This window comes from Oncorhynchus gorbuscha, linkage group LG09 (genome assembly GCF_021184085.1).
Source record: "Oncorhynchus gorbuscha isolate QuinsamMale2020 ecotype Even-year linkage group LG09, OgorEven_v1.0, whole genome shotgun sequence".
In the NCBI taxonomy this organism is placed as follows: domain Eukaryota; kingdom Metazoa; phylum Chordata; class Actinopteri; order Salmoniformes; family Salmonidae; genus Oncorhynchus; species Oncorhynchus gorbuscha.
Window position 1 is genome coordinate 90,336,596 of NC_060181.1, and position 26,287 is coordinate 90,362,882.

Sequence of the window (26,287 nt, forward strand, 5' to 3'; positions counted from 1 at the left end):
AATGAAAGCTATCAATACAGTAAGATTTAAGTGCCAAAAGGATTTTTGCGCCACTCAAACACAGGAAATAGGTGGCTGAAAAAGTCAGATCCTCAGGTTGGCGTAGCATTCGCGTTCGCTAATAGCGGCACGTCCTGTTTAGAGATGGTCCCCTTTTGACCCTGGATTTAAATCGCCGACGTTGTAAGATTGTGGTGTTGGGACGTGAATGTGAAGAAGGTCCTTTACCCGAGCTTGCCTAGTTTACCATCGAGTTTTGTTCGACAGGCCGGTGAAACAAAGGAATAGCTCGGTCGAGGGGAGCATGGATTTGGTGGAGACGGTCGGGTGGAAAAAGGCTACAGAGACAAACGGGAAACACAGGAACTTTGGCTGTGAGTGTGGGGACTTACTGCCTCGACCTAAGCTGCAGACAGTCTTCTGTTTCAGCTGTGACGAAGGGAAGGTGAAAATGAGGAAGAAGGTGTTAAAGAGTCAGAGGTTGAATTCGATGAAGTTGGCGATAGAAAGGGAGATGTTGTGGGGCGAGAGGTGAAAGGGAAGTGATTGACGGCGAGTGAAGTGGAAGGTGTGGTGAAGAGCTCGGAATCCGAGCATGGCATCAATGGATATGATAAAGAAGAATCTGGTCCAGTAGGTGTGACGTTTTTTGGAGAAAGTGGATCCTTGCCTTTTTTAGCAGATTCATTTGAAGTTTCAGGGTGTGAAAGGAGTTGGGGACAGTTGAGTCAGTAAAGGTACCCTCTAGTGGGCATGGGATATTTGTGTGTGTTTCTTCCACCCAGAGGGAGCGGGACCACGAACCAAGATCGGTTTCTTGATTTGCTCTTCGGAACAGGACACAATTGAAAGGAGTGATTACTGGGGTAGCGGTGAGACAGAAGAGCTCGTCTTTGCCCGACAAAGTTACGATTTTTCCGTTATCCAGTATGAGCTTTTGTGCCGATTACATTACATTGTTACAGGTGTCAAGTTTATGGGCATGTGGCAAGAGTGTGTAGGAGGGAGGTTTCTAGGTGTGAGAAGTGTGCAGAAGGGCATGGGACAAAGGAATGTGTAGTATTGGGGAAACAAGTGGTATGTGTTAATTGTAGGGGTGCCCATGGGGCTGGGGATCAGAAATGTCCCGTGTGAGAGAGGCAGGTTGAGGCTGCCAGGGTAAGAGTAGAGCAGGGGGTATTGTGTGTTGAGGCAGTGAAGAAAGTAGAGGAAGATGGGTCAAGGGGGAAGGATCCTGAGAGGATCCCAGTGAGTAGTAAATCTGTGCCAGCACAGAAGGATTAGGGTTTATAGTTATGTTTATCAACTTTACAGCAGAGATGAGTCACAGAAAATAGATGTTATGGTGGCTGCAGCAGTAGTACAGTATTCGGGGGTATTTGGGGGACTTTAGAAGAGTTACAGGGCGTGTTGAGTGGTGGTGTCCTATAATTCGCTGTTGGACTGGGGTAGGGCCAGATAGGGTTGAATAGGGTGGTGGGTTTTAATGAGTGTAGAGTTAGATGGTTGGATGGTGGGTTTTAATGAGTGTAGGGTTAGATGGTAGAATGGTGGGTTTTAATGAGTGTAGGGTTAGAAAGTAGGGTGGTGGGTTTTAATGAGTGTAGAGTTAGATGGTTGGATGGTGGGTTTTAATGAGTGTAGAGTTAGATGGTTGGATGGTGGGTTTTAATGAGTGTAGGGTTAGAAAGTAGGGTGGTGGGTTTTAATGAGTGTAGGGTTAGATGGTAGTTCGTGGTGGTAATGCAACATACTTTGGCTGCCAACCGCCATTAAACCTCACTGAAGAAGAAGAAGAAGAAGAAGAAGAAGAAGAAGAAGAAGAAGAAGAAGAAGAAGAAGAAGAAGAAGAAGAGAGGAAGGTGGTGGTGTTTAAGCCTTTAGTAGTAAGTCTGGCTTCTACTCACCTGTTCCTAAGGCACTCCCCACAGCAGTGCTTTGGGATGATTGGAGTGCCTGAAAAACTTGTTTTTGTTCGTTTTTGTTGCAGGTAAGTTACATTTACCAGATGAATGGGTCTTCCGTGTGTGATATGGACTGGAGGAAGCAGAGCTAATTTAATGATGGTCTTAGCCAGACATAGAGGCTCTTGTGATGGGGGTAGCAGGTAGCCTAGGCTCTTCTGATGGGGTTAGCAGGTATCCTCTTCTGATGGGGGTAGCATGTAGCCTAGGCTCTTCTGATGGGGTTGGCAGGTAGCCTCTTCTGATGGGGGTAGCAGGTAGCCTAGGCTCTTCTGATGGGGGTAGCAGGTAGCCTAGGCTCTTCTGATGGGGTTAGCAGGTAGCCTCTTCTGATGGGGGTAGCAGGTAGCCTAGGCTCTTCTGGTGGGGGTAGCAGGTAGCCTAGGCTCTTCTGATGGGGTTAGCAGGTAGCCTCTTCTGATGGGGGTAGCAGGTAGCCTAGGCTCTTCTGATGGGGTAGCAGGTAGTCTCATCTGATGGGGTTGGCAGGTATCCTCTTCTGATGGGGGTAGCAGGTAGCCTAGGCTCTTCTGATGGGGTTGGCAGGTAGCCTCTTCTGATGGGGTTGGCAAGTAGCCTCTTCGGATGGGGGTAGCAGGTAGCCTAGGCTCTTCTGATGGGGTTGGCAGGTAGCCTCTTCTGATGGGGTTGGCAAGTAGCCTCTTCTGATGGGGTTGGCAAGTAGCCTAGGCTCTTCTGATGGTGGTAGCGGGTAGCCTCGTGCTTAGAGTGTTGGGCCACTAACCAGCAGGTAGCCTAGTGGTTAGAGCGTTGAGCCAGTAACCAGCAGGTAGCCTAGTGGTTAGAGCGTTGGGCCAGTAACCAGCAGGTAGCCTAGTGGTTAGAGCGTTGGGCCAGTAACCAGCAGGTAGCCTAGTGGTTAGAGTTTTGGGCCACTAACCAGCAGGTAGCTTAGTGGTTAGAGTGTTGGGCCAGTAAATGAAAGTTTTCTGGATCAAATCCCCAAGCTGACAAGGTGAAAATATGTTCTGCCCCTGAACAAGGCAGTTAACACACTGTTCCCCACTAGGCTGTCATTGTAAATATGAATTTGTTCTTAACTGACTTGCCTAGTTAAATAATATGTAAATTGACACATTTCCTACAGCTCTTGATGGACACAAACCTTTAGGACCAGTGGAATACAGCTCATAATAATGACTGGAATAGAGCTAATGGCATCAAACACATGGAAACCATGCATTTGATTCTGCTCCAGCCATCACCATGAACCTGTCCTCCCCAATTAAGGTTCCACCAACCTCCTGTGCTCAGGACACTAAGGGCAGTTTAAAGCCATAGCAGTTTACCTTTGTGCACAACCTCCTGGCGTGAGGCTGTGCACATCAAGTAAATGCAGGGATCTCTGAGGCTGTGCACATCAAGTCCTAGCAGCACTTCCTTAAGAAGGATAAATGCAGGGGTCTCTGAGGCTGTGCACATCAAGTCCTAGCAGCACTTCCTTAAGAAGGTATCCACGGCTGTGCTGTTTATTTAGTTCTACCGAGACGTATTGAGACGGCGACATTAGGATAGGCTTTTAATGAAGACCAGGCTTCTGGTTTCTTCACACCGAATCCAAAGCCAGACCACTCAGAAATGTAATCACTATAAATTCTATGGAGGCTGATTAATAGCAGGAGGACTCGTTCTATGACAATGGGATACTTAATATGATTTATTACGTCATTGGGGCTGCAGATCTTACATGGTGCTCGTGTTCTGGAAATAAGCTGCCTGTGTTTACAACACCACAAGTGCGTTGATTAGTGGGCGTTATGCATATTTACTTATGCTATAGTAACATGATTTAAATGTTGTGTTACGTCTTGCATACGGTTTATAATGTTGATTTAAAACTATAAATACATGATAAACCAATTATGTTAGTCTTCTGGATTAAAACCTGTTGAAGACTGACTCATCAACGGTAAGAATGATGAGATGTTCTTCTTGGCTCATGTTGTTTGTGTGATGGTGATACGAAGCACAGATGTTCATTACAAATGCTCAATGAGGTTTCTGCATCTTCTTCTTATGCGTCGTGCATAAGAACAGCCATTATCCATGGTATATTGGCCATATACCACACTTCCTCGGGCCTTATTGTTTAAGCATATCTCAGTGCAGATCAGTAACCACAGTCACATGTAATAGGCCCAAGGTGCCATTATGAGACTGTGTGCCTGTGTTCCTGCTGTATCTAAGAGACTGTGGCCCTGTGTTCCTGCTGTATCTAAGAGACTGTGGCCCTGTGTTCCTGTTCTATCTAAGAGACTGTGGCCCTGTGTTCCTGCTGTATCTAAGAGACTGTGGCCCTGTGTTCCTGCTGTATCTAAGAGACTGTGGCCCTGTGTTCCTGTTCTATCTAAGAGACTGTGGCCCTGTGTTCCTGCTGTATCTAAGAGACTGTGTCCCTGTGTTCCTGTTCTATCTAAGAGACTGTGGCCCTGTGTTCCTGCTGTATCTAAGAGACTGTGGCCCTGTGTTCCTGCTGTATCTAAGAGACTGTGGCCCTGTGTTCCTGTTCTATCTAAGAGACTGTGGCCCTGTGTTCCTGCTGTATCTAAGAGACTGTGTCCCTGTGTTCCTGTTCTATCTAAGAGACTGTGGCCCTGTGTTCCTGCTGTATCTAAGAGACTGTGGCCCTGTGTTCCTGTTCTATCTAAGAGACTGTGGCCCTGTGTTCCTGCTGTATCTAAGAGACTGTGGCCCTGTGTTCCTGTTCTATCTAAGAGACTGTGGCCCTGTGTTCCTGCTGTATCTAAGAGACTGTGGCCCTGTGTTCCTGTTCTATCTAAGAGACTGTGGCCCTGTGTTCCTGCTGTATCTAAGAGACTGTGGCCCTGTGTTCCTGTTCTATCTAAGAGACTGTGGCCCTGTGTTCCTGCTGTATCTAAGAGACTGTGGCCCTGTGTTCCTGCTGTATCTAAGAGACTGTGGCCCTGTGTTCCTGTTCTATCTAAGAGACTGTGGCCCTGTGTTCCTGCTGTATCTAAGAGACTGTGGCCCTGTGTTCCTGCTGTATCTAAGAGACTGTGGCCCTGTGTTCCTGTTCTATCTAAGAGACTGTGGCCCTGTGTTCCTGCTGTATCTAAGAGACTGTGGCCCTGTGTTCCTGTTCTATCTAAGAGACTGTGGCCCTGTGTTCCTGCTGTATCTAAGAGACTGTGGCCCTGTGTTCCTGCTGTATCTAAGAGACTGTGGCCCTGTGTTCCTGTTCTATCTAAGAGACTGTGGCCCTGTGTTCCTGCTGTATCTAAGAGACTGTGGCCCTGTGTTCCTGTTCTATCTAAGAGACTGTGGCCCTGTGTTCCTGATGTATCTAAGAGACTGTGGCCCTGTGTTCCTGTTCTATCTAAGAGACTGTAGTCCGACTGAATAACAACAGTGAAGTCAGTTTGACATTGTTTTCCCCACTGTATGAAACACGGCACCTCTCCCCCACCAAGAGGCAGCTCTCTCTTACTCTCCTATAATAAGATGTACAGTATGTTCTGTAACTTGTGCCGCACTAGCCTGGGGTCCCTGGTTAGGACAAAGTAAATGCAGCATGTGAGGCTTTCCATGGGGTTGTTAAAGGTGAGGCTTTCCATGGGGTTGTTTAAGGTGATGTTTTCCATGGGGTTGTTAAAGGTGATGTTTTCCATGGGGTTGTTAATGGTGATGTTTTCCATGGGGTTATTAAAGGTGATGTTTTCCATGGGGTTGTTAAAAGGTGATGTTTTCCATGGGGTTGTTAAAGGTGAAGTTTTCCATGGGGATGTTAAAGGTGATGTTTTCCATGGGGTTGTTAAAGGTGATGTTTTCCATGGGGTTGTTAAAATGTGATGTTTTCCATGGGGTTGTTAAAGGTGATGTTTTCCATGGGGTTGTTAAAGGGGATGTTTTCCATGGGGTTGTTAAAAGGTGATGTTTTCCATGGGGTTGTTAAAGGTGAAGTTTTCCATGGGGTTGTTAAAGGTGATGTTTTCCATGGGGTTGTTAAAGGTGAAGTTTTCCATGGGGTTGTTAAAGGTTCAGACCCAGATCCGAGAGTCGTGGTAAAATGTCCACAGATATTCTGTTTCTGTAAGGAGCGTTATCTTTCACTTACAGATAGACTATCTTAATGAGATCACTCTGATGTATCATTTTCCTGTTTAGCAGGAAATGATAATTGTAGTGTATTCAAGGTTTAAAAATACTTTAAAAGTTTTCTAGTTTCCATTTCAAAATGTCAGACTTGATGTATCCTAACTAAAAAAAAATACATTCAAATAATAATTTACATTTCCGTTTGCTGCAGGATTATTTTCCTGTGGTGAGAAACTGGTCAAATTTAGATAATACGTCTGTAGATGTAACACGCATGCACAATACATTTGGATGTTTAATGCCCTATAGGCATACAGTTATCATGCCCGCTTTGAGGATAATACATTGCCACCATCGCGGACCAACAAGGACCCCTTCTCCGTGGCGAACATGAGTTAGACATTTAAAAGTTTTAACCCTCGCAAGGCTGCTGGTCCAGACGGCATCCCTTGCCCCATCTTCAGAACATGCGCAGACCAGCTGGCTGGTGTGTTTACGGACATATTCAATCTCTCTCTATCCCAGTCTGCTGTCGCCACATGCTTCAAGATGGCCGCCATTTTTCCTGTTCCCAAGAAGGCAAAGATAACTGAACTAAATGACTACCGCCATATAGCACTCACTTCTGTCATCATTAAGTGCTTTGAGAGACTAGTCAAGGATCATATCACCTCCACCTTAACACTCTAGACCACTTCAGTTTGCATACCGCCCCAGCAGGTCCACAGACAATGCAATCGCCATCACACTGCCCACTGCCCTATCCCATCTGGACAAGAGGAATACCTATGTAAGAACGCTGTTCGTTGATCACAGCTCAGCTTCGACACCATAGTACCCTCCAAACTCATCATTAAGCTGGAGGCTCTGGGTCTCAACCCCGCCCTGTGCAATTGGGTCTTGGACCTTCTGACGGGCCGCCCCCAGGTGTTGAAGTTAAGAAGTAACATCTCCACTTCGCTGACCCTCAACACTAGGGCCCCACAAGGGTGTGTGCTCAGCCCCCTCCTGTACTCCCTGTTCACCCATGACTGCGTGGCCATGCACGCCTCAAACCCAATCATCAAGTTTGCAGACGCCACAACAGTAGTAGGCTTGATTATCAACAATGACTATACAGCCTACAGGGAGTAAGTGAGGGCACTCGGAGTGTGATGTCAAAAAAACAACCTCTCACTCAACGTCAACAAAATAAAGAAGATGATCGTGGGCTTCAGGAAACAACAGAGGGAGCAGCCCCCTATCCACATCGAAGGGACAGTAGTGGAAAAGGTGGAAGGTTTTAAGTTCCTAGGTGTACACATCACAGACAAACTGAAATGGTCCAGGTAGGGCTGCTAGCTGTACAGACAGTGTGGTGAAGAATGCGCAACAGCACCTCTTCAACCTCAGGAGGCTGAAGAAATGTGGCTTGTCACCTAAAACCCTGACAAACTTTTACAGATGCACAATCGAGAGCATCCTGTCGGGCTGTATCACCGCCTGGTATGGCAAATGCACCGCCCACACCCACAAGGCTCTCCGGAGGGTCTTGCAGTCTGCACAACGCATCACTGGGGGCAAACTACCTACCCTCCAAGACACCTACAGCACCCAATGTCACAGGAAGGCCAAAAAGATCACCAAGGACAACAACCACCCAAGCCACTGCCTGTTCACCCCGCTACCATCCAGAAGGCGAGGTCAGTACAGGTGCATCAAAGCTGGGACCTAGAGAAGCTTCTAACTCAAGGCCATTAGATTGCTTAACATCAATCAATAACTCAGAGGCTACTGCCTACATAGAGACTCATATCACTGGCCACTTTAATAAATGGATCGCTAGTCACTTTAAACAATGCCACTTTTATAATGTTAACTTATCTTACATTATTCATCTCTATTACCATCTATTGCACCATGCCTATGTCGCTCATCCATATATTTATATGTACATATTGTTATTCCTCCCTTTTAGATTTGTGTGTGTTGGGGAAGTGTTAGATTACTTGTTAGATTTTACTGCACTAGAAGCAGAAGCATTTCGCTACACTCACATTAATATCTGCTAACCATGTGTATGTGACCAATAAAATTAGATGTGATTTGATATAGAGTGTCGTATGCAAGTGATCAATAAGCAGGTTCAATCATTGATGAACCCCATGGAATCGTAAAGGGGGAGATGTCAATGTCATTTTGGATAGTGGTACACTCAAAATCAAATCAAATCTCAATGTATTTAAAGTGCCTTTAACATGTTACTATACACTTTACAAATAAAGATAACTGAATGATTTGACTATTATTCTCATTATTCTATCCACTAATATATACATTGTAGGATCACTATTGCATTAGTCTTGTCCCCCAGTCGGCTCTATGTGGTAGCAATTAGCCTAGGGACCGAGGTTGCTATGGCATTACAATCTCCCAAAAAGCACATCATTGTCAATCCTATCCTACCATAGTGATTTGACACATGATTTATATTTCATTCGTTAGTTAACATTGAAGACCTTGTCTAGTTTTCACTTTTATTCTTGTATATTTCGTATACAGTAGAACGTGCCCTGAATAGGATCTACTTGAGGACTGTGATGGCTGGGTTGAAATGTAAAGCTAAAAGGGACATCTGGTTTACATGAAGTAAATCTCAACTCTTATTTCTCACAGCAGAACTGCTGAACCTGATACTTGGCAACATTCCCCCAGGCAAATATTTCTTCCCACAGGAGACGGTCAGTGTGTATGGCATGGAACTAGACCTGCCCGTAGAACCTACCACACAAAGTAGCGTATGCTCATATACCTACGCCTCCGCTGTCGAAACGGGGCGAAAATATACAATCTACGAGTTAGATAGTGAAACTGTGAACCTGAAAATAATATTTCAATAAATAAATCAATGGTTATTTTCATTTCGTGGTCCGTATGGCTATGTTTTCAGACGGTGACCCAGAGGGCCAGTCAGCTCAATGTGATCTGCCCGAATAGCTGCAAAACTGTAGCAACTCAGTTTGAGACCAGAAAGCCTTTCCAACCCACAGCCTGGATGACTGCCACAGAATATGTCGAGCAAGTATTTCTAATCTGTTCGAAATAATACATATATATGTTCTACGTTGAAAATAGAGCAGTATGAAGACGATCAACTTCCTCCTAACATTTTACTTGCCGAGGTGATGAAAGTGCCTGTTTTACTTGCCAGTGTGACAAAGGTGTTCATCTGTTTGCCTGCTTTGTCAGTATTTATAGTACTAGTTGACAGTCTCCTGAATTATTTTCTAAGAGAAGACTCTTCACTCCTCCTCACATAATTACTGGCCTTATTACTCCCTCTTTCAGAGAGAGAATAGACTGGAATGGATTTCTACCTAGTTCAGTGTAAATGGGCTGACTGAGAGTGCCACTGAGAGTGCTCGTCACTGAGAGTCGTCACTGAGAGAGCTCGTCACTGAGAGAGCTCATCACTGAGAGAGCTCATCACTGAGAGAGCTCGTCACTGAGAGAGCTCGTCACTGAGAGAGCAGGTCACTGAGAGAGCTCGTCACTGAGAGAGCTCGCCACTGAGAGAGCTCGTCACTGAGAGAGCTCATCACTGAGAGAGCTCGTCACTGAGAGAGCAGGTCACTGAGAGAGCTCGTCACAGAACATTGATGTTGTTATTTGGTGAGAAAGCCTTTCTAAATATAGATGGCACAGCGACTGCTTCTTGCGGATGTGAAAACGTAATGGAGGAGAAGGAACATTCATCTGTCACACTCAGGGAGTGGATCTTCAATGGGGATCATATTGCTTCATATTAGTGTGTTGCTCTCCGTGGCTCATCACAAAGTAATAGCTTGGGCTGGTTGTGTCTCATTAAATCTAATAATCACCTCACTCTTAACAACCCGGCCTGAAGACAAAAAAGATGATCTCTCACTAGAGAAGGAGATTAGATGAGAGACACATGAGGCAGTGAACCTAATATGAATATAAATAGAGACCAAGAGAGGAAGTCATGACCTTTCATTGCTTCTAAGGGACTACCCCTCCTGAGCAGTAGAGCTTTGTCGTAATGTTTACAAAGATTCTTTGATATGACTGCTTTAGGCATGAAAGCCTTACAGTAAGTGAATTCATGTTTCCTGTGGCTGTGGATATTCTCTGTCTATCTGCAACCTCCATTAGTATTGGAGGCTTTGGGTTTTCATTTAGGTTGATTTTAGGATATCACGTTGCTTTGATATTAAATTGCCGCCGGCTACAGTAGGAAACTTGGTTTAAAAAAAACACAAATTACTGTGGACCCCAAATGAATGTATGTATATGATACAACTGTGTGTCTGTGTCTGTGTGTTGCTGTTTTCTCTGATGACGGCTGTTATGGGGGATGCTCTATGACTTTTCCTCCATGTACAGTATGATGGTAAAGCTCAGTTGATTCTCAGGGTATAGCCCAATGCTGATATCTGCTGGCTACTTACTGTCATTCACCATCTTATGTCCTGAACTAACCTGACCCTTTGCAATATGAAATTCTTAAATCATTGTTTTCAACGATTTAATGATTCAATGATTTAATGAGTTGTTTTCATCTCTTATAAATAAAGAGATTAAACTAGCCTTTGTATTCAATTAATTAGACACGTCAAAACATGCATGAAAAGTAATATTCAATGATTGGCTTATTATTGACATGCTTTCATTAATCAATCGTTTGGAAGACATTTTATATTTGAATCTATTGCACAGCATCTCCTGTATTTCCCAGCAGATAGATAGTATTTAAGTCCTCTCATGTCCTTTAGAGGGAGACATGTACCACGTTACTTTAACACTGCTGATAACCTGCTCAACAAAATCTATACAGTACATGTGTTTTTAATAGTTTAACATTTGTCTCAACACAGTTATAATTGAGGAAATGACGTGTAATAATGGCGTGTCATTGGAAGAAGAGCTGTCCAATGAATATTGGTTTCCAGAATAAACATCCTTGGGAAAAAAAAATATTCTTACTTTTAAAATGACAAAATATTTATAATTTAGTTTAGTACATTTTTCATGTAACTCACACACGTGGTTTCCCAACATTTCACATGTGATATTCTACGATTCAGATGTGCGCTTTTGTAACCAACAGGATTAGAACCCAGGAGAAGCAAATTTCTTGACCATTAGACCAAGAGGGCCGACACTGGGTTTCTCTTCCAATGTAGCATGTACAATCAATGTCTTTCAAACTCTGAATATTGACAGTTCAATTCTAAATATGGCAGACCAACATTTAAACATGTAATCAAGTGAATCACAGGATTTGCTGTTAATAACAACAACAAAGTCTTCATGATTAGAGACAAACGGATTCTCGTACCTTTTTAAAAAGTTTTCAACGTAACGATCTACAGATGGCGACAAAGTTGCTACATTTTTCTCGACCGTTAAAACTATCCCCTCTGATTTCTTCCAGTTCTGTTTCTCAAAATAAAAGACAAAAGAAAGGAACCCCAAAAACACAAAAGTGGTGTTGACAATTAATCTCAAATTCAGAATTTGATTAAAATTTGATCAGAATTTATGATTTTTTAAATGTAAAAAGCAGTAGAAGATTGTCGAAGTAACGGCTAGGAGAATCTGGTAAGTTGATAAAGCACACTTTCTCGTACCTCAATGTCAACTTGTTTTGAGATCACATTGTTGTTTTTAGCTGTATATGGGATGTTTTCAGTGTATTTTGAACGCTTTCAGACAACGCAAATAATCACAATAAAAGAAAAGAATCCACTAAAATTACAAAAAGTTAACTTGAGTTAATTGATTAACTCTGACAGCTCTTCTGACAGCTCTCTGACAGCTCTCTGACAGGGGAGCTGTCAGAACCACTAGCCTAGTGGTTAGAGCTTGGGTAACCGTAAGGTTGTTAGTTTGAATTTCTGAGCTGACTAGGTAAAAATCTGTTGTTCTGCCCCTGAACAAGACAGTTAACCCACTGTTCCTTGGCTATCATTGTATAAAAGAATAAAATGTAGAAAAGTATCTGTTTACATTCAATCCAATAGAAAACACATCCATGTATTAAAATCCTTTGTAGGCCTGTGTATTAAACATCACAAAAACTAATGGACAGTTAACAATAACATAAGCTAAAAATAGCTAGCTAGGACAAGATGGAAGGCTAGCTATCACCTATTACTAATGCTAGCTAGGACAAGATGGAAGGCTAGCTATCACCTATTACTAATGCTAGCTAGGACAAGATGGAAGGCTAGCTATCACCTATTACTAATGCTAGCTAGCTGTCAGCAATTAGCATGCGACCATTAGATACAAATGTCATATATAAAGGAGCATTTAAATACATATCATTAGCGTGGTTCATATGTCCACATGTAAATACACTTAATATGTACCCTTGTTTGTAAAATTAAAACTATTTAAGAGCCAAAACATTTAACGGAAATAAAAAAATCTACCTAAATGCCATGTTCTCATTGACTTGCATACAAAATGAGCTAGCTACTTAGCTTGGCTACACTCAAGTGAATTGAAAAATCTCAAAACAATTAAATTATATATCAAAATGACCAGAAAACTCAACACAGTTTAGTTAAACATGTTGTCTCTAGATTTTGAAAACGTAACCATGCATACAAACCGGAAAACAAGATAAGAAAAATAAGGAGATACGGAGAGAAAACTTCTCTGTTCTTTTCACTGGGCTTCTTTCAGTATGAAAAAGAGGCCTGCAAAAGTAACATTCCGAATGCCTCCCTTTTAGTGGTAACATGTTCAGTATATCAATGCAACACCATAGAGGACTACAGTAATAATGGAGTGGATGTAACACTCCGAATGCCTCCCTTTTAGTGGTAACATGTACAGTATATCAATGCAACACCATAGAGGACTACAGTAATAATGGAGTGGATGTAACACTCCGAATGCCTCCCTTTTAGTGGTAACATGTACAGTATATCAATGCAACACCATAGAGGACTACAGTAATAATGGAGTGGATGTAACACACCGAATGCCTCCCTGTTTGTGGTAACATGTACAGTATATCAATTTAACACCATAGAGGACTACAGTAAGGTTTAGACACTCCGAATGCCTCCCTTTTAGTGGTAACATGTACATGTAAACATACATGTAAAACAGCAAATTGAATTTTCACATGCAAAAGGTAGCCTAGTGGCAGGTAGCCTAGTAGTTAAGAGCGTTATGCCAATAACCGAAAGGTCGCTAGTTCTAATCCCTGAGCCCACTAGGTGAAAATATGTTGATGAGCCCTTGAGTAACACACTTATTGATCCTGTTAATTGCTCTAGGCCCGGTTTTCACTAAAGCATCTTAATGCTAACTTCATCGTTTGTAGGAGCAAATCTACGAGCTGTTTCCCAATACCACCGCTATTAATGTTGCACTTGAAAATGCTCTTACTTTTAGCCCAACATGTGAAACCAGCCATTGCACACTCCAAATGTCACCTTTTTTTTTAAATATAGGGCATCATTGCATTCAATAGCATGAGAGGAATGATGGGACGTTTTCCTCTTTAAATGGTGCTAAATCTCCAGCTTCCTGTTTGGATGGTGCTAAATCTCCAGCTTCCTGTTTGGATGGTGCAACATCTCCAGCTTCCTGTTTGGATGGTGCAACATCTCCAGCTTCCTGTTTGGATGGTGCAACATCTCAAGCTTTCTGTTTGGATGGTGCAACATCTCCAGCTTCCTGTTTGGATGGTGCTACGTCTCCAGCTTCCTGTTTGGATGGTGCTACGTCTCCAGCTTCCTGTTTGGATGGTGCTACATCTCCAGCTTCCTGTTTGGATGGTGCTACATCTCCAGCTTCCTGTTTGGATGGTGCTAAATCTCCAGCTTCCTGTTTGGATGGTGCTACGTCTCCAGCTTCCTGTTTGGATGGTGCTAAGTCTCCAGCTTCCTGTTTGGATGGTGCTACGTCTCCAGCTTCATGTTTGGATGGTGCTATGTCTCCAGCTTCCTGTTTGGATGGTGCTACGTCTCCAGCTTCCTGTTTGGATGGTGCTACATCTCCAGCTTCCTGTTTGGATGGTGCTAAGTCTCCAGCTTTCTGTTTGGATGGTGCTAAGTCTCCAGCTTCCTGTTTGGATGGTGCTAAGTCTCCAGCTTCCTGTTTGGATGGTGCTACGTCTCCAGCTTCGTGTTTGGATGGTGCTACGTCTCCAGCTTCCTGTTTTGGATGGTGCTACGTCTCCAGCTTCCTGTTTTGGATGGTGCTACATCTCTAGCTTCCTGTTTTGGAGGGTGCTACATCTCCAGCTTGCTGGCAGCTGGAAGGAATAACAGCAGACTGACTCTTCTGTCTGACCTTTGGTCCAATGCACTTTCTCTGGTGCGCTGGGAGTCAGGGGCATACTTGACCCACACACAGTATCAGCCGTACATCAGTACTGCAAGATGGCCATCATGCCCATCATCATTTAATAAATGCAGGTCTTCTGATTTTAGACTCCAAGCTGAAGTGGAAATCTGTATGTTTCCTCCAGAGAGAGAGAAGTCAGGGTTGATTGATATGATGCTGACTGGGAGAGAGAGGTGTGGGTCTGGAGGACTGCAGTGTGGGTAGTTAGCTCCCAGTGTTTGGACGGAATGCCGACTGCATTCCTGAGAGCTCTAGAGAGAAGAGAGGAGACTAGAGGGCTTGGAGGAGGAGCAGAGGGCTGAAGACTTTCATAAACGATATCCTGCGTAGCTCTCACAGACCACGACTATACAAAATACAAAAAGTCAAGATCAAATCTAGGCTTGATTAAGTACTGCTAATTGTTTGAAATATGGGTGTTTCATAAATGTCATCTTATTGTGTCGTACAACATTATGCTAATATCATTCTACTCATATCATTCTACTCACATCATTTTACTCATATCTTTAAACTCATATCGTTTTACACATTTAATTAAACTCATATTATTATACTCAAATAATTATACTCATATCATTATACTCATATCATTATACTCATATCATTATACTCATATCGTTTTACTCTTTTAATTATATTCATATCATTAAACTCATATCATTATACTCACATCATTAAACTCATATCATTATACCAATAGCTAAAACCAACAATGGAGATAATAAGGTAATAAGACAGTTTGAGGTTTGATGTAGAAAACCAGATGTAACCAGGTCCTGCTAAAACCATAAAAATGTATAGAATGTCATTAATTAATCAATATACGGAAGTGGCCAGGTGACGCAGATGATAAGCTACAGGACTGTTTTGCTAGCATAGACTGGAATATGTTCCCGGACTCATCCAATGGCATTGAGGAGTATACCACATCAGTCACTGGCTTCATCAATAAGTGCATCGATGACGTTGTCCCCACAGTGACCGTACCTACATACCCCAACCAGAAAGCTGCCGCTTTCAAGGAGCAGGACTCTAACACGGACGCTTATAAAAAAAATCCCTCTATGTCCTAAAATGTCAATACAGGACTAAGATTGAATCCTTCTACACAGGCTCCAATGCTCGTCGGAAGTGGCAGGGCTTGCAAACTATTACCAACTACAAAGGGAAGCCCAGCCGCGAGCTCCCCAGTGACACAAGCCTACCAGGCGAGCTAAATTACTTCTATGTGCGCTTTGAGGCAAGCAACACTGAAGCATGCATGAGAGCACCAGCTGTTCCGGAAGACTGTGTGATCACGCTCACAGTAGCTGATGTGAGTAAGACCTTTAAACTGGTCAACATCCACAAGGCCGCAAAGCCAGGCGGATTACCAGGACATGTACTCCGAACTTACGCAGACCAAATGGCAAGTGTCTTCACTGACATGTTCAAACTCTCCCTGGCCGAGTCTGTAATGCCTACATGTTTCAAGCAGACCACCATAGTCCCTGTGCCCAAGAACACCAAGGTAACCTGCCTAAATGACTAACGACCCGTAGCACTCACGTCTGTAGCCATGAAGTGCTTTGAAAGGTTGGTCATGGCTGACATCAACATCATCATCCCAGAAACGCTAGACCCACTGCAATTTGCATACCGCCCCAATAGATCCACAGATGACGCAATTTCTATTGCACCCAGCACTGCCCTTTACCACCTGGACAAAAGGAACACCTACTGTAATTACAGTTGATTCGGAAAGTATTCAGACTCCTTCCCTTACTCCAAATTTGGTTACGTTACAGCCTTATTCTGAAATGAATTAAATAACTAAAAATCCTCATCAATCGACACAATACCCCATAATGACAAAGCAAAAACAGGATCTAACATTTTTGCACATTTAAAAAAAAGTAAAAACAGAAATACCTTATTTACATAAGTATTCAAACCCTTCGCTATGAGAGTCCAAATTGAGCTCAGGTGCATCCTGTTTCCATTAATCATCCTTGAGATGTTTCTACAACTTGATTGGAATCCACCTGTGGAAAATTCAATTGATTGGACATGATTTGGAAAGGCACACACGTGTCTATATAAGATCACACAGTTGACAATGCATGTCAGAGCAGAAACTGACCCATGAGGTTGAAGGAATTGTCCATAGAGCTCTGAGACAGGATTGTGTTGATGCACAGATCTGGGGAATGGTACCAAAACATTTCTGCAGCATTGAAGGTCCCCAAGAACACAGTGGCCTCCATCATTCTTAAATGGAAGAAGTTTGGAACCAACAAGGCTCTTCCTAGAGCTGATCAGGGGAGAAGGGCCTTGTTTGGGAAGGTGACCAAGAATCTGATTGTCCTCTGACAGAGCTCCAAAGTTCCTCTGTGGAGATGGGAGAAACTTCCAGGAGGACAGCCATCTCTGCAGCCCTCCACCAATCATGCCTACATGGTAGAGTTGCCAGACGGAAGCCACTCTTCAGTAAAACGCAAATGACAGCCCACTCGGAGTTTGCCAAAAGGCACTCTCAGACCATGAGAAACAAGATTGTCTGATGAAACCAAGATTGAACTCTTTGGCCCGTATTCCAAGCATCACTTGTGGAGGAAACCTGGCACACTCCCTACGGTGAAGCATGGTGGTGGCAGTATCATGCTGTTGGGATGTTTTTCAGTGGCAGGGACTGGGAGACTAGTCAGAATAGAGGGAAAGATGAATGGAGCAAAGTACAGACAGGTCCTTGATGAAAACCTGCTTCAGAGCGCTCAGTACCTCAGACTGGGGCTGTTCAAGTGGCCCAGCCACTTGAACAAGATCGAACATCTCTTCTCTTCAACAAAGTTCTGAGGAAAGGGTCTGAAAATAAATGTAAATGTTATATTTCCAATTTCTTTTAAATTAATTTACAAAAATTTGAATTCAGTCCTTAAATTTGGTCCTTAAATGAAACTGGTATACTTTTTTATTTATCACAATTATATCTATCACGATTTTGACCTTTAATGCAGAGCCGACAGACAAGTTCCTTACGTTCTCCCCCTTCCACTTGCCTCTTCCATTTTTGCGGTAATGCTGCAATTAGTTGGTTGTGATGTTGGGTATAGCAGACATTTCCATATTTTTTTGTTAGCTGAATAGTACCTGCAAAACACCAGTCTCAACATCAAATAGTACCTGCAAAACACCAGTCTCAACATTAAATAATACCTGCAAAACACCAGTCTCAACATTAAATAGTACCTGCAAAACACCAGTCTCAACATTGAAGAGGTGACTCCGGAATGCTGGCCTTCTAGGCAGAGTTCCTCTGTCCAGTGTCTGTGTTATTTTGCCAATCTTAATCTTTTTTTAAAATTGGCCAGTCTGAGATGTTACTTTTTCTTTGCAACTCTGCCTAGAAGACCAGCATCCCAGAGCCGCCTCTTCACTGTTGATGTTGGGACTGGTGTTTTGCAGGTACTATTTAATGAAGCTGCAAGTTGAGGACTTGTGAGGCATCTGTTTCTCAAACTAGACACTCTAATGTACTTGTCTTCTTGCTCAGTTGTGCACTGGGGCCTCCCACTCTCTTTCTATTCTGGTTAGAGCCAGTTTGCACTGTTCTGTGAAGGGAGTAGTACACAGCGTTGTACGAGATCTTCAGTTTCTTGGCAATTTCTCGCATGGAATAGCCTTCATTACTCAGAACAAGAATAGACTGACGGGTTTCAGAAATAAGTTATTTGTTTCTGGCCATTTTAAGCCTGTAATCGAGCCCACAAATGCTGATGCTCCAGATACTCAATTAGTCTAAAGAAGGCCAGTTGTATTGCTTCTTTAATCAGGACAACAGTTTGCAGCTGTGCTAACATAATTGAAAATGGGTTTTCTAATTATCAACTAGCCTTTTAAAATGATAAACTTGGATTAGTTAACACAACGTACATTGGAACACAGAATTGATGGTTTCTGATAATGGGCCTCTGTATGCCTGATGTAGATATTCCATTAAAAATCAGCCGTCTCGAGCTACAATATACATTTACAACATTAATAATGTCCGCATTCTGTCCCCTATTAACACTTTTTAAAAACTTTTGTTGCCACCGAGAATGACATAAGAAAGTAGTCAAGATGACGATCCAGCTGTTTGGATGGTTTCAAATAATCAAATTAGTTAGGCTTTGCAATGGGATCAGTATGTTAGCAAAGCACAACCTGCTCTGAAAGTTACGCAATGCATGGCTGTTTCTGGTGGGCTAGGCATCTTGGTATTCCCCCACACCACAGGGAATTGGTGGCACCTTAATTGTGGAGGATGGGCTTGTGGTAATGGCTGGAGCGGGATAAGTGTAATGATATTAAATACATGCCGTTCCATTCTCTTACATTCCAGACATTCTTATGAACTGTCCTCCCTTCAGCAGCCTCCTTTGCTCCACACTATACTGAGAAAACAGAGGATTGCAATGCAAATATTAAGAGCTTTTTAAAATTGTAACCCCATTTCATCAGATATATTTTGGATCAAACTTTACTGAGCCATTATCTTGCAGAGGAAAGCTATCCCATGAGTCTGATTAAAAGTCTCATTAAAAGTCAAATTTTCCACATTTATAGGCTTTACAACTATGTTCCTAGTCAGATTATAGTTTCCTCTAATCATATTGAACCCCTGAGCCAAAAAATAGTTATTGGCTTGAAAAATGGTTAATTCTAATTACAGAAAACATTGTATGTTTGCATCATAAAAATGTCGCAATTTATAAATATGATAATAAATGTTATAGGAAAACAATGTCAAATACAAACCGGGTCAAACAAGCTGATATTCAATGAAAAACACTTACGTTTTTGTTCATCCTTGCACAAGTACTGTGTCCTCATGTCTTGAAACTCGATCCTCGGGCTAATCCCAAGAATGTGGTCGAAAGTTGAGGGTTATAACTTAGATTTGTTGTGCAAAAACAGAGTGGTCACGGTTTTTTGGTCTCTACCTGCAGTTTGTTTGTTTTGTTCGAACAGGAGTTGTTCCTGTTTAGATGGGCAAAGCTGCTGAAGATGTCAGCATGTCACAGTAATAACAAACATGTCCATTTCTCTTCTCCATAAGGGAGAGTCAATCCACATTCTCAGGCAATAGAGACATTTGTTTACCCTTTGTGGACAGTAGGCTAATGGGACCATGTTGTAACCATGTAAACTGGATCTCATTTGGATTTAATATATTTTCAAGCGTGAGAAGCAGGTTATTACAACTACAACATATTATATAGTGTAATGCATGTTTAGCAGGGTCATAGCACTGTCGTTTGCATAGCACGTAATTTAAGTAGGCTATCCATTTAATTAATAATAATAATAATATATGCCATTTAGCAGACGCTTTTATCCAAAGCGACTTACAGTCATGTGTGCATACATTCTACGTATGGGTGGTCCTGGGAATCGAACCCACTACCCTGGGGTTACAAGCGCCATGCTCTACCAACTGAGCTACAGAAGGACCACTACATCACAAAGGTCTTTACATTTATCTGCATGTCCTGATGCATTACATCTGGTCTGGACACTTCATACTATAAACAGTTTTATTACGACACAGAGACATTCCTCCCATCAACTTCCTCAACCAAATGGTCTGCTTTGCAAATTATTCACGCAAATAGATTTCACGGACAGCACATTGATAGTGGAACGTAAATATAATATTGAATGATGTTGAGGTATGACCTCTAGTCTAGAATATATTTTATCACAGTGAGACAAGTCGGTACATTTTGGATTGGAAAATATGTATTGTGTGAAGGATGGCATGTTTAATATGCGTTAAAACACAAATGGCGGAATCTTTCTGAGGATTGTGACAGTGTTTGTCATCACGTCATTAATAACTGAGTTGTTGAACTTTCCAATGGAGAGAGAGCGCTTCAAACTTCCCCGCCCCGTCTATCGTCAAGCTTCCTTGCGTCTCGTTCTTCAAGGACCTAAGCTTCACCAGACAAGGAGAAGCGCAAATGAGAGTTAAACGAAATATGTAGTAAAACTGAGGGCAAATATAGCAACATCTTACATGTTATCTATTTGCAGTCATTGACGTAGCGACTTACATTTCAGCAAACTTGATGTAAATTAAAATGTAACTCCACAAACGCTCTGTGTAGCGGGCTGTGTAGGTATTCGGATCAAGGGGGACCTCCTACCCTTCAACAGGCGCATCTCATACTTTGTAAGTATTGTCCGGTGCTCTTCTGTACCGCGTCAGCTGTGTAGACTTTTTGAACAAACCAACATTTGCGTATGTTTATCCAAGATATTGAGAATTTCCTACATTTTGTATTAAATAAGGGGGTTCGATAAAGTGTCAACGATGAAAAAAAGATATTGAGAATTTCCTACATTTTGTATTAAAAATGTTGGTTCGATAAAGTGTCAGCGATAACATCATTTTGGAGATATTAGTTTTAATTGGAAATGCCTCATGTCTGCTTCTCTTCAGACTTTTGTGTGACATATAACTTCAAATTATGTTAGAAAATAAATAAATGCTCCTCACATGTAATGCCGTGCATTGTGTTATAGCCTAGAAATCATCACAATTCAAATGTAATGGGACGCCGTTTCTCCGTGGTTTGTTTTTGTTGGTGTCCCAGTCTTTAATGGAATGGCTACATGCACATGTGACCGTTTGGCTTTACAGTGACGTCTCATATACAGCACATTGCTGCCCAGTAATTAACAGTGACAGGTAGGCAACAGGAACGCTGAAGAGCAGGTGGCTTCCCTTTTGTCTTGTCCACGAGGAGTTCCCCATGCTTATTAGGTGGATCGCTGAGTCAGTCATGTGGGAATTTCAGTAAGCAATCGTACATGACCTCTTATCATGTGATATCAGCGGTGTGTTGGGCTAAGAACCAATAAGCATACCCACTGCCCACAGACATCAATTCCACGTCTATTCCACGTTGGTTCAACTTAATTTCATTGAAATGTCGTTGAAACAACCTTGATTCCACCAGTGTGTGCCCAGTGGGTAGCTTCACAAACTGTAATTGGGCTGGGTGTCAGGGTGTGATAGTCTACAGACAGTGATCTAGGTGAGTTCAAGCCATCAGTGGTCTATGAACTCTATGACCCCATACCTGGCCTATAAGGAACCTACCTGAGGCTATAACTGGAAAACTGAATTCCACAATGGGAGAGTGAGTCCTCCTCACCATCTATATTGCTGCACAAAGCATGTTCTACATCACTGCTGAGATTAATGCTCAAGTCACCTTGCACTAATGATTCATTGCGGGAACTTGTTAAGCAACTCTGTTAATTGCTTAACTTTACAGCTAATTTCTCTTTTTTTAAAGATGATTTTAGAATGTAATTCACTGACAGAAATGAGAGGGAGTTCTGCCAATGGGTCTCATATTAAATCAAGTGTTACTTAGGACCAGGGGTGGTACAAGGACTGTGGGTTCTGATGACGTCAGAACCAGCATGAATTCTTAGTAAATATTATGGGGCTGACTGACTCACAACATCCTGACAGAAGAACTTGCTTTTCTACTGAAAGCATGTATGATCAGTTCAGACATTATCAGCCATCTCTTGGAGTATGTCTGAAGGCGAAGCTAAGTTGAATCTCTAGAATTGTGATACGGTTTGTTTTGGTTTTTAGAAAATATAACATATCTGAGATTGTGTCGCCACCCCCTAAAACAGTGTAACTATACTTTAGTGCAGGGTTCCCCATCTGGGTGATTTTGCCAATGCACAGCCCCCACACCACTAGAGAGATATCTTCAACCACCGACTTACTACCCTGAGACAAGGCCGAGTATAGCCCACGAAGATCTCCCACCACGGCACAAACCTGAGGGGGGCGCCAAACCCCTCCTAGGGATGGCATGGAAGAGCACCAGTGACTCAGCCCCTGTAATAGGGTTAGAAGCAGAGAATCCCGGTGGAGAGATGGGAACCGGACAGGCATAGACAGCAAGGGTGGTTCGGCGCTTCAGTGCCTTTCCGTTCACCTTCACACCCCTGGGCCAGACTACCCTCAATCATAGGACCCACTGAAGAAATGAGTCTTCAATAAAGACTTAAAGGTTGAGGTCTCTCACATGGGTAGGCAGACCATTCCATAAAAATAGAGCTCTATAGGAGAAAGCCCTGCCTCCAGCTGTTTGCTTAGAAATTCTAGGGACAGTAAGGAGGCCTGCGTCTTGTGACTGTAGTGTACGTGTAGGTATGTACGGCAGGACCAAATCGGAGAGATAGGTAGGAGCAAGCCCATGTAATGCCCTTGCCTTAACAGGAAGCCAGTGTAGAGAGGCTAGCACTGGAGTAATATGATCACATTTTTGGGTTCTAGTCAAGATTCTAGCAGCCATGTTTAACACTAACTGAAGCTTATTTAGTCCTTTATCCGGGTAGCCGGAAAGTAGAGCATTGCAATAGTCTAATCTAGAAGTGACAAAAGCATGGATTAACTTTTCTGCATCATTTTTGGACAGAACATTTCTGATTTTTGCAATGTTACCTAGATGGAAAAAAAGCTGTCCTTGAAACAGTCTTGATATATTCGTCAAAAGAGAGATCAGGGTCCAGAGTAACGCCAAGGTCCTTCACAGTTTTATTTGAGACGTCTGTACAACCATCAGGATGAATTGTCAAATCCAACAGAAGATCTCATTGTTTCTTGGGATCGAGAACAAGCATCTCTGTTTTGTCCGAGTTTAAAAGTAAAGCATTTGCCGCCATCCACTTCCTTATGTCTGAAACACAGGCTTCCAATTTTGTGGTTTCACCATGTTTCATCGAAATGTACAGCTGTCTATTGTCCGCATAGCAGAAAGGTGGCATCCTATGATGTACTTTGTACTGACAATGTTTGTCTCTGGAGATTGCATGGCTATGTGCTCGATTTTATGCAACTGTCAGCAACGGGTGTGGCTAAAATAGCTGAATCCACTCATTTGAAGGGGTGTCCACATAATTTTGTATTTATAGTGTATATGCAATAGTTATTAATAATTATCATGTTTTAGTCAAATATTATATCTGTTTGGGCTTCTTGCGGTCAGTTCTCTATCTACAAAATATTTGTAATTATGTTCCGGCTCCCTGACCATCCGCTCAAGAAACAAATCGTCCCGCGATTGAATCTATAATGAACAAAAATATAAACGCCACATGCAACAATTTTAACTATTTTACTGATTTACAGTTCATATAAGGATATCAGTCAATTTAAATAAATGATTTAGGGCCTAATCTATGGATTTCACATGACTGGGTAGAGGTGCAGCCATGGGTGGGCCTGGGAGGGCATTGGGCCACCCACTTTGGGAGCCAGGCCCAGCAAATCAGACTGAGTTTTTTCCTACAAAATGGCTTTATTACGGACATAAATACTCCTCAGTTTAATCAGCTGTCTGGGTGGCTGGTCTCAGAGGTGACAAAGCCGGATGTGTCAGTCCTGGGCTGGCGTGGCTAAACATGGTCTGCGGTTGTGAGGCCGGTTGGCCGTACTGCCAAATTCTCTAAAGCGATGTTGGAGGCGGCTTATGGTAGAGAAATTAACATTACTTTCTCTGGCAACAGCTCTGGTGGACATTCCTGCAGTCAGCATGCCAATTGCACGCTCCCTCAAAACTTGAGACATCTGTTGCATTGTGTTGTGTAACAAAACTGCAAATTTAAGAGTGGCCTTGTCCCCAGCACAAAGTGTGCCTGTGTAAGGATCATGCTGTTTAATCAGCTTCTTAATATGCCACACCTGTCTGGTGGATGGATTATCTTGGCAAAGGAGAAATGCTCACTAACAGGGATGGAAACACATTTGTGTGCCAAATTTGAGAGAAATAAGCTTTTTGTGCATATGCAACATTTCTGGGATCTTTTATTTCAGCTCATAAAACATGGGACCAACACATGTTGTGTTTATATTTTTGTTCAGTGTAGTTGATGATCCCTGTTACAGTGCTTTCAGTGAAGTCTGGAGCTGTGCCAAGCTTTAGATTTTTCTGTTAGCAGATGTGACTGACCTGATTTCGAACCAGAGTTATCAATATGACTTTGGCTGTAGGTACCCTAGCAGTTAACCGAAAGGTCGCTGGGTCGAATCCCTGAGACGACTTGGTGAAAAATCTGTCAATTTGCCCTTGAGCAAGGCACTTAACCCTTATTGCTGCTGTAAATCGCTCTGGATAAGAACGTCTGCAAAATGACTCAAATGTAAAAACTAAACAAATACATGAACAAGACCCTGTTAGCCCATTGAACAAGACCCTGTTAGCCCATTGAACAAGACCCTGTTAGCCCATTGAACAAGACCCTGTTAGCCCATTGAACAAGACCCTGTTAGCCCATTGAACAAGACCCTGTTAGCCCATTGAACAAGACCCTGTTAGCCCATTGAACAAGACCCTGTTAGCCCATTGAACAAGACCCTGTTAGCCCATTGAACAAGACCCTGTTAGCCCATTGAACAAGACCCTGTTAGCCCATTGAACAAGACCCTGTTAGCCCATTGAGCTAAACACCATATTTCTTATGAATCTTATTGGACCTCAGTGATACATGTAGAAACTGTAGGAGGAAAATCATACTGCAATTTACATGGTCACTTTTTAGTAATGTTTTTTTATTAATTATCCTTGAAAATATGTGCATCTGACCTTGTGCTTCATGTAGTATGAAAGATCACACATTATTGGGGAGTCTCCTTGTAGCTGAATAATATTAGCTTAAAAGCAGGAAGTACTATATGAAGTATGATAAAATATTTTACACCATTATACCAACAACACTATATTAGTAAAAGCTCAATAATAGTCATCATTGAAGCCTGTTTTTGTTCACAATGTCTATAAAAAGAATCCTATGGTATTGTTTTGAATATGCCAAGAATCTAGTTTCCTTTAGTTATCTTTGGTGCCACAGAAGCTGTCATTACGATGCCCTATCTATCATCTCCTCATCAGATTGGAAATAACAAATCGTGGTTGTGTTTCCCCTCGATCTAGATAAATGGTTGCTGTGTGTGCAGGTTGTGAACTTCCCAGACATCAGAAAGTCAATGAACAGTCAACCAACCCAAAAATAACCTCATTGAGGTGCAGTCATAAATATTGATCAGCATGCAGAATCCTGTTTAGTTCAGATTGGGACGGTGGCAGTTTCTCTTCCATTTTGTTAGTTAATTATATTAGTGTTGGGACTTGTAGAGGTTGTGGTATCGTTTTCGGTATTTGTTTCTAAAATGAGTCAAGCCGCGGTTTGAAGTCTTTGTGGAGAACAGGACTAGTTAAATGTTCCATTCAATGGCTTCCTGAACAGGGAGGAATATTCATCACCCAACATACCGATCTCAAGTGTGCTTAATGGCTGTATTCTGAGCTGTCAGTCTCACTACTTTGTCTACTCATTGTACCTCACTGAGTGATGGCTAACACTTTCTCTTTTTTTAATTGCATTAGGGACAGACCACTGAAGGACATGCACATTGTGGCAACTCTTTCATACAGGATGCTACAGTATTATAGTACATGTTGAATTTAAGTACTATTTCATGGAACTGAATGGAAAATCCATTCTATTTTATGTTATTAACTATCAGAACTGTTAGTAACAGGAATAAGCATCCCTACTCACACACGTGGCGGTTTATGGCTATGTGTTGCATACCATGTGGCTATATACTGTACAGTACTGTATGTTACCTCTGTTAATGTTCTGTCATCCTCTGAGGTGGGGTTTAGTGAGCAGGGCAGCACCTCTCACCTGTAATTGGACAGAAAACACCACTGAGTTGCGTAATGTTTTTACATATCATGTTTAAGATGAGATTGAACTCAGGGTTAGCATGACTAACAACATTCCCCTTTAATGACACATTAAATCTT

At 42.4% G+C, this 26,287-nt stretch overlaps 1 protein-coding gene across 2 annotated transcripts in view; it reads left to right on the top strand.

The window, feature by feature from the left end:
- LOC124044256 (rho GTPase-activating protein 6-like) overlaps positions 1–26,287 on the top strand; it is a 76,714-nt gene that overhangs the window by 14,619 nt on the left and 35,808 nt on the right. The window contains exon 1 of one of the 2 annotated variants that reach the window (XM_046363872.1): positions 20,326–20,613. The exons of the other annotated variant lie outside the window; for it this stretch is intronic. The gene's annotated coding sequence lies outside the window, so the exon portion shown is untranslated. Of the gene's footprint in view, positions 1–20,325; positions 20,614–26,287 lie in introns of those variants that run through there. 2 annotated transcript variants of the gene reach the window in all.